The following is a 9,317-nucleotide window of genomic DNA, read 5'->3' on the forward strand; positions in this document are numbered from 1 at the left end:
TGCAGATAATATTTAATCATTCACACTTGTCACTGCCCTAGTGAAACTTACAGTTTAGATTCTCTACCATAGGGTTTCTAAAATCCATTCAACAGGGCTTGTTCTCCATATCTCCTTGCTGGAGCACAGGTGTATTCATAACTGACTGGCACATTTTAAAAGATTCCCAGGTGGTCCTACTTATTTCACTTGCGATTCTGTGGGGAGATCTGGAACACATGCCCTGTTAGTGCTCCCTGAGGACTGGATTTGAGAAACACTGCTCTACCACACAAACACACAGACTAACATTAACCTACCAGTGTGTTTTTGGACTGTGGGAGGAAATCGGAGTACTCAGAAGAAACCCACGTGGGCATAGGGAGAAAATACAAGCTCCACATAGGGAGTACCCTGTTTGAAATGGAACACATGGTCCCAGCACGGTCCCTCCTTGCCGCCTCACTCTTCCATCTTTATTCCACATGGTCAGTAAGTATACTATATTAAATAGGAAGACTAATACATTTTTGATGGGGGAAATACATTTTTTGTTTTTCTAGGTACCAAATAATCCCTGATTATAATTTTTGCTGGTTTAGAAGCACCTGAAAGGTTTTAGTTAATATATTTCTCTAGATATATGAGATTGGTAACGCATGGTGACTGTTTCTTGTGCATGTACAACTATAGTAATTACTTAATAATGGCACATTACTTATGAAAGCGTTGCCAGCTAGGCATATTGTATTTAGTGAGATTAAATCAATCTTACAGTTTTCTCCCGGTAGAATAGGGCATCCTCCCTCATCTGCCCACTTCCCAGTGATGTGGGCAGGATTAGGGCTGACATGACGCGATTCTCATTTTATCAGGCCAAAAATGATGCAGTTCGCCAAGTCACACCCCCCCCCCCCCCACCCCCCTCCATCAAAAAGTCGTCAAGTATGTGTTTTCCTCTCAGTTGTGGTCCGGCGCTCCTACCTGTCCCCTCCTGCAGCCGCCCTCCGCTCTGTAAGCAACGCTGTGCTTCTGCTGGCGGGCGCCATCATGACGGCAGTTCTGCGCATGCGCAGACCCATCTTTTATTACTTTCAACCGTTGGTTGATTGCCGGCCATCTTCCTCTATAAAAAGCACCTGCTACCTTCCCCAAGTGCCAGATCTTCAGTTCTCCCTACCTGTTAGGATGCGCCTATCTCTGGCTCCTGTTTGGTTTCCCATTATTTCCTGCTGTGTTCTTCTGCAGACCATCGCGCCTACTACTGATCCTACACCACGGCTTTCAGTTCATCAGGACCTCAGCACAATATCTCTCTGCAGACCATTGCACTTCTGATTCACCACTCCAGTTACCTGAGTTCCTGTGTTCCTCTGCAGGCCATTGCGCATCCTACAGATCCTGCACCAGGACTTCCCAGCTCCTCAAGACCTCAGCTCTACACCACCTCTGCAGTCCCTTGCACTACTGTGCACCTCTGATTGCCTATTCCACTTACCTGGTTATCCTCACTCCTCTCATCTGCGTATACGCTTGCTGCAGCTGGCTTACTGTCCTTTGACCTTAGCTTCTGGGCTCTCCACCCAGTCTTGCTTGACACCCACTAGAGGGCCACAATCTGCGGTTTGGGAGCTGCGAAGTCCATATTTCCTTGCGGAGATCCCTGGCGAAAACCTCCCTCTCCGTTCAACTCTGCACCTCTTTGTGGGTAGTGTCAGCCAAGCAGACCTCGATGTTCCCCCGAATCTGAGTTTGTGACAGAGAGTAGGATGCTCTTTGCTCTTTATTTGTTAATACCCAGTCTTGTTTTATTACATTGTTTGTCCCCTTTTCTAAAGTGCTGCAGAATATGGTGACGCTATACAAATAAATGTTAATATATAGCAAATAATACTATAGTGCATTTTTATCGTCCATGTTCCTCCTCTCTCCCTCTCATTTATTTTATTACATGCTAGCAAAAGATTACATTAAATCTTATCTTCAACTGAAAATAGATTGGATACAAAAAATGTATTATTGTTAGATATATTTTCTTAGGGCAAATTCAGAATATCATCTTATGTGTTGCTTATGGGTTCTTTTTCCTAAGGGAAATATGAATAGAGTAGTTATGAAATAGGGAAAACATTTTCATCAATTGAATGTCTGCAATTTTATTGAAAATGGTTTTATCTGTACACAAAGCTACTTTTAGTGTTGATTTGAGAGAACTGTAAACAAAGGTAAAACCTATTTATCTACTATCACTTTGTCAAAATCCAGACCACAAATTAAAAATATATTTATAAAGTGTGAGGTGTCCTCTCCGGATATCTAGTATATGATATGTTAGTGTAGTAAAATGAAGAGGTTCTGGTATAAAGTCATAACATTAATTAATTCTTCTATTAAACATTTGATATTGTTGGACAAACATATTGTTTTATCTTATATTCCTACAGGGCTGGTGCAATCCTTTGTGACGCCCTAGGCAATGCACCCCCCACTCGGAATCTGTACCCCTAGCTTAGCAGATGGGAGTCAGACCGCTATTAGGGCCGGGGGGGTAGGCCGGCCGGCCGCCCCCCCGGATGCAACATACCACATTTTTACCCGCGGCCGCATCTGATGACATGAGATGCGGTCGCGTCAGCGCACAGGTGGCCGCATCACATGACAGGCGATGCGGCCGCGTTATCAATGACGCGGCCGCATCCCGTGTCATGAGATGCGGCCGCCTGTGTGCCCCCCGGGTTTTCCTCTCTAAGCCCGCGCCTGCTGGGAGTGTGGCGCTTTCCTGTGACATCATAGCCAAGCGCCACACTTTCAGCATGATACTGACATGGCTTATTGTTCATGTCAGTGGCTGCGCTCCGTGTGGAGGCACCGCTGGGGCATTACAATTACTGAATGAGTGACATTATGTGACATTATGTGCCCCCTAACAATTGGCACCATAGGCACTTAGGTACCTTTAATAGAGCAGAACAGTTTCTGATCGTACCTCTCCAAACACTAACAATATTATTAATTATTATTATTAGCGATAAATTATTGGGTGCCGCAGCACTGTACATGGCGGTAGTACAAACAAAGGACACTTAGGTTACATAAACAAACAAAAACTGATTGTGGGTCTGATTCATTATTCATTCATTAAGGCACGAAAAACTAACGTATTGTGCATTTTTTGAAAGACGCATGTAAATTGGGCATACGCATGTTCGTATTCAACTAGAAGCGGATCTGAAGAAACGTCTCTTGTTAAATATGGTTGTAGGCATGTTCTGCATACACGGCGCTTGCTGTATTGAGACTGACGGAATACACTGCAGGATACGTACAATACATATGTGGAACATATGGTCCTAGCAGAATGCACAAAAAAAATAAATTAATATCACCTGTTAATAATATAGGGCCTCATTCATTACTGATCTTATCTTGTGCATAAGTTGTGGTAGGTATTTTAAGAACAAACGGGAGGATAAGAAATTTGCTAATCAACAAGGAACGGAAGCTCAAAGACACACCCATCTTAAGTCTTTTAAGCAATGGAAAATAATATGCAATTAGCAATAAGTTCCTCTTAAGATCCTCATCTTAAGATCTGCTTGTTAAGATTTGCTTCTTATTTAAAAAATAAGACAGTATTAGGTAACGGCAAATGTGAGAGGTGCAAAGAGTTTGTTTTCACATGTTAAAATACAATCAAGTGTATATTGTATAGAATTCTTGTTACCTTATTATTTGTGTTAGCATTTATATAATTAGATTACCTTTGACAAATGATTTTAAAGGGTTACTCAGTTAAATTGACACACCTTTTTAATCACCATCATGAAAGATCGTATAATGTCTTACGCTTGTTTCGCAGCACTGGGGTCATGAGTTCGATTCTCGACCATGGTCTTATCTGTGTGGAGTTTGTATGTTCTCCCTGTGTTTGCGTGGGTTTCCTCCGGGTGCTCCAGTTTCCTCCCACACTCCAAAAACATACTGGTAGGTTAATTGGCTGCTATCAAAAATTGACCATAGTCTATATGTATATGTCTATGTGTGTATGTGTGTCTATATTAGGGAATTTAGACTGTAAGCTCCAATGGGGCAGGGACTGATGTGAATGAGTTCTCTGTACAGCGCTGCGGAATTAGTGGCGCTATATAAATAAATGATGATGATGATAATGTGTTTGAGTTGAACTGAGCGCATGTGGATGCAAATGCTCATAATTCGCTGGCATAAATAAACATGCATATAAATCTTAAAATTAATATATGCTAAAATATGGTGTCCTGACCGTTACAAAATGAGTCAGGAATTGAACTCATGACTCCAATGTTGGAAGGTGGATTGGCTAACCACTAAGGCAACATTCATTTAGGAAAATTAATGCATTCTATGGACTAGAGCGAGAAGCTCAACAATACAGCATGTGTGCAACAGATGTAAGAGCTAGATAATAGTACTTCAAGAGAAAAAAACAACACAACACAGCCACTCTTCCTTATTACCCAAAAATATCTGCCAGTTAAGCTCTGGTACCTTAGTATGAGAATAAGGAAAGTAATGGTTTGTTCTCATATAACACACAAACACTTGATAACTTGGGTTCTGATTCATTAAGGATCTTAAATGAAGAGAATTTTTATTTCAGTCTCCTGGACAAAACCATGTTACATTGCAAGGGGTGCAAATTAGTATTCTGTTTTGCACATAAGTTAAATACTGACTGTTTTTCATGTAGCACACAAATATCAACTTTAAATTTCAGTGTACAAATAAGCTATTAAGTATTTGTGTGCTACATGAAAAAACAGTCAGTATTTAAATTATGTGCAAAACAGAACACTCATTTGCACCCCTTGCAATGTAACATGGTTTTGTCCAGGAGACTGAAATAAGAATCCTCTTCATTTAAGATCCTTAATGAATCAGGCCCTTGATTTTTATTTTGTCATTTAAACGTGATCTACTACACGCTCTACCACAATTATAAATCTGTCCTCATATTTTAGATGTATCGCCCCCTAAAATGCAACTTTGTTAGGGCAAGGTGCATTTTAATTTATTACAATGTTTTAGTTTCAAAAAGGATTGTGGCCCACAGGTCACATTCACATTATTATGTGCATGCTGACATCTATTACTATGAATGGACTACGACTGGGAGGGGGGGGGGAGGGGTGTTGATTTGGAGGGGACAGGCTTCTTTGTGGTAAATGTAACTATTTTTATTTTGTCTTGAAACCTTGTTTTTTCTTCATCTACAGCTTGTATGTTATGTTATGTACTCAGCTGTACAAAAAAACTATACAGACCATAATCCAGCATCGCAATAGCTTAGTGACTAGCACTTCTGCCTTACAGCACTGAGGTGATGAGTCAGTTCCCAACAAATAAAGAAAAAAAAGTTAACCAAACAAGAAGTTTGAACCTTTTCCAAACCATGTTGTGACCCATGAAAAATAAAGCTTAATGTATGTGATAAATGTGCAATCATTATTTGCAAAGTGACATGAACACATTTTTGATAATTACATTATAAAAGACACACACACAATTTTTTTTTTTTATATATACGAACTTAAAATAGGCAACAACATAAAAAGATTATTTTTAAAAAATTTTAAATTAAACTGAACCAGATAATTTTTCTAAATTGGAAATTGTTTGTTCTTTTATTTTTTGTGTTTTTGTATTTTTTTTTATTATATTTTCTAAGTTTTTGGATGACCGAACCCGCAATTCTGTGGTCACCTCACTTGTTCGGGTGTCTTCTTGAGCTGTTAAAAACAAGGAGATAAAAAAATTAGCATGCTTACACTAATTATCATACATAAATTACTTCTTAGGGTGAAGTTTGATGTAATCAGCAGAAGTGTAAAGTGTGGCGTAAATTTAAAATGTCTGCAAAGGTTAATGGGATGCTAAACACATTAGTAGTCAGAGGTTTGATAGTTTTTATTGTTATTTATGTATAATATATATATATATATATATATATATATATATATATTCTTTCTTCCTTACAAAAAACAGTAGAGCCATCGTGGTCCAAACCTGTGTAATGATTAACTCACTATCGGGCAAATGGCATGTGGGAAAACAGTGCTTTATGATGTCTACAATGGGCACAACAACAGAAATATCAGTTTGTTTGTTAAAAATACATTCCACAAAAGCCTCCACATGGGCCTCCTCCTCCCTCGCCTGCACACCTGCCAATTGCTCCACCTCCTCCTCCTCAGGCTCCTCCCTGGGCGTCTCTTCCTCCTCAGGCTCTTCCCTGGGCGCCTCCTCCTCCTCAGGCTCCTCCCTGTGCACCTCCTGCACCTCCTCCTCTTCCTCCCACTCCTTCTCCTCCTGCTCCTCCCTGGCCTCATGTTGTTCACGCCTCTGACGGCATGTTGGAATAAGTATATAGTTATATATTAGTTTCTTTATAAATGGTCTCCCTGTTTCACAGTTACCTACAGATAGCCATATAATAATGCCAGCTGACATTGTGAAACATGCATTTAGTGTCTTTCAATTAAAATTGTAAATGTACAGACACACAACACTTTAAGATGGCCTGTAACAAATCTTGGATTTTCTTTAGGTGACATAAGGATGTTGAACTGACATTTTTTGTTTCTAAAAATATGTACTACATTAATATTGTAATATTGTAGTTTTCCAGAACAATATTTATATAATCTAAATAATGACAGATTCTGGAGACATATTACAGGAAATATTAAGGCCTTGCAATATTGACAAAAGAGGTTTGCACTAATTTGAGTGTTGCCCACCTACCAGTGTTATCTTAAAAAACTGTGTGGAAATTAATATCAGCAGTTGCTTTAGTGGTTAGCACATTGCCTGAGTGGTTAGCACATCTGCCTCAAACCCCTGGGGTCATGAGTTTGAATCCCAAAAAGGCCATTTACAAATGAACTTTTCACATGGGCAAAAGCATGTTGCCATGTAGGGGTAGTTACATAGGACATGGCTTTGAAAGTAATTGTTAAAGAAAAAAAAGTATTTGGATTACAGTATTTTAGGCGATTAATAGAGAACTCACGTCTTAAAAGCTCCGCTCATAACTCCTCCAAAATCTGTTGCTGGCGCTAGCTAAGGTCACTCCAGCGCTGCTAGAGCTGCACAATGTTGCCATATAAAACAGCGCACTTAAGTGTATGCCTGCAGCTTCATCTAGTTTGAGATATAACGGCCTCTGGCAGGACCCGCAGCTCATGTCTTGCGAAGGTGCTGGCTCTCATTCTGGAAATGTCATGCTTTGCAATAATCTGCTCTATGATTGGTTCTCAGAGCACATGTAGGTGAGCTCATGTCGTTCGTGGATCTTTTCCATACTTGTCTGTAAAATCTCGGCTTGTCATTCATTTCTCAGGTCCTAGCAAACGGGGGCGTGACGGAGCTATGCGAAGTGTATACCACTATTCGCAATTACAGGCACTTGCTAACAGGAATCTGGTCCTCTAGATCCCAGCATGGCCTTTAGACATTGACTATTCTTGCCCTTGTAGTACTAGTGATACTTTAGCTAAACCTGCCCATCCTGGGACCTAGAGTGCTCCAGTTAACTTTGACTTACATGGAATATTGTTATCCCCCACACACACACACACACACACACACACACACACACACACACACACACACACACACACACACACACACACACACAGTTTAGTTAAGGGATATATTCTTTTCATATCATGGGTGGATGGAGGCAGAGCAAATTGCTGATTATTAGTGAAATTCTCCTCTCCGAATTTGGTACACTGCTTGGAATAATCTTTTGGACAGTTGTTTAGGCTTGAGGGGGTATAATATTTAAACTTTGTGGGACCTTTGTCTGTACAAATGTTTTTTTTTTAACTTATGTTAGGTTTTATTAATGTATTCCTGCTATCCTCATCACAAACTTACTGAGGATTTAAATTTTAAGCAACACAGAGATTATAGTGGTGTTATTGACAGTGAGTGAGATTGGAGGCCAGTTGGAGACTCTGGCATGAGGGACAATAATAAGCTCGGTTTAGAACCTGTTCAGCTTTAGTTATCATTGTGTCCTAAGCATAGAGGTGGTATTGGAAACCAAATGACCAAATTAATACCCCAAGACAAGAATGTACCAGAGGTAGGTACACTACAGGAGCGGTTTGAGATGTAGGAAGTGACCCAGGAATAGCCACCCAGGAGTGTGCATGGCCCAGAAAAAAGCTCCAATTTGCTGCCAAGCGGTACAGGTGCAATCCCTACTGCCCGATAAACATCAGGGACCGAGGAAGCAGCTGTGCATGCTAAGGAGATAGCCGACCCTGAGCATGGGGCTGTGGGGGCATACCTCCTGCATTCTTCTGAGTGTGGCGAAGGCTGCCTGGATGAAAGCATCTGTGGAACACAAGAGCAGGAAAGCATGAGTGGGACCCGTTGTGATTACAGCTGGGTCGGTGGAGTTGATCCGGCTGCAGCGGTAGAGGAACTGTGCATTCAGTTATGACCGGGTGGCTTACATATCTAGATTAACAATATGATGGAAATATTAAAAGAAAAAGAGAAATCTAGAGAATCTAAAGATATCTACAGTGTGTAGAAAGATCCAGAGAGGTGATGCGTGAGCATCAAAAGAAGAGAGGATGTTGCAAAGCCAAAGTTGCAAAAGGGTGGTTAGAGAAGAGGTGCTTTCCTTGAGGAGAGGCAATAGATTACAGGATAAGGGTGCCTCACAGAAGTCTTTTGAAGCAGCACAGGTATCCCCAAATGTACCAGGTGATGAGGAGCTAAATATTGCAGAAAGCCAAGAGATCACACTGCTTCAACCTATAGTAAAAATGGAAGATGATATGGACACAAGTTCACAGATGGTAAGTGTGAGAGTCTGGGGCTCAAAAGTTCTAATGTTGACAGTACTATTATTATTGCTGAAAACATTAACAATAGTCAGCTGTCTGTGAAAGATAACAGTGGCATTACAAATGTTAATAAGTCCACTAAAAGCAAATTAAATCTGCCTGTGAAGGGTAACAAGAGTGAAACAATTGAAAATGAGTAGGCTGTAAATGCTAGCAGGCTGGGTAACCTGTCTGTGAAAATACAAACGCTAATATGTCTGTAAAAATAAAAGATGTCTGTGAAGGCTAACAGTGGCAATGCAAAGGTAAATGTGTTTGATAAGAGTGAAGATAAGCTATCTTTTAGTGTTAACAGCACTGATATAAGTGCTAATGAGTCAGCTATGAATGCTAACAGTGTGGGTAACCTGTCTGTGAAAGATAACAGTGGCAATAAAAATCTTAATATGTCTGCTTAAAGGAAAGTTAAGATGCCTGCGAAGGGTAAGA

This window comes from Mixophyes fleayi, chromosome 6 (genome assembly GCF_038048845.1).
Source record: "Mixophyes fleayi isolate aMixFle1 chromosome 6, aMixFle1.hap1, whole genome shotgun sequence".
Lineage (NCBI taxonomy): Eukaryota > Metazoa > Chordata > Amphibia > Anura > Limnodynastidae > Mixophyes > Mixophyes fleayi.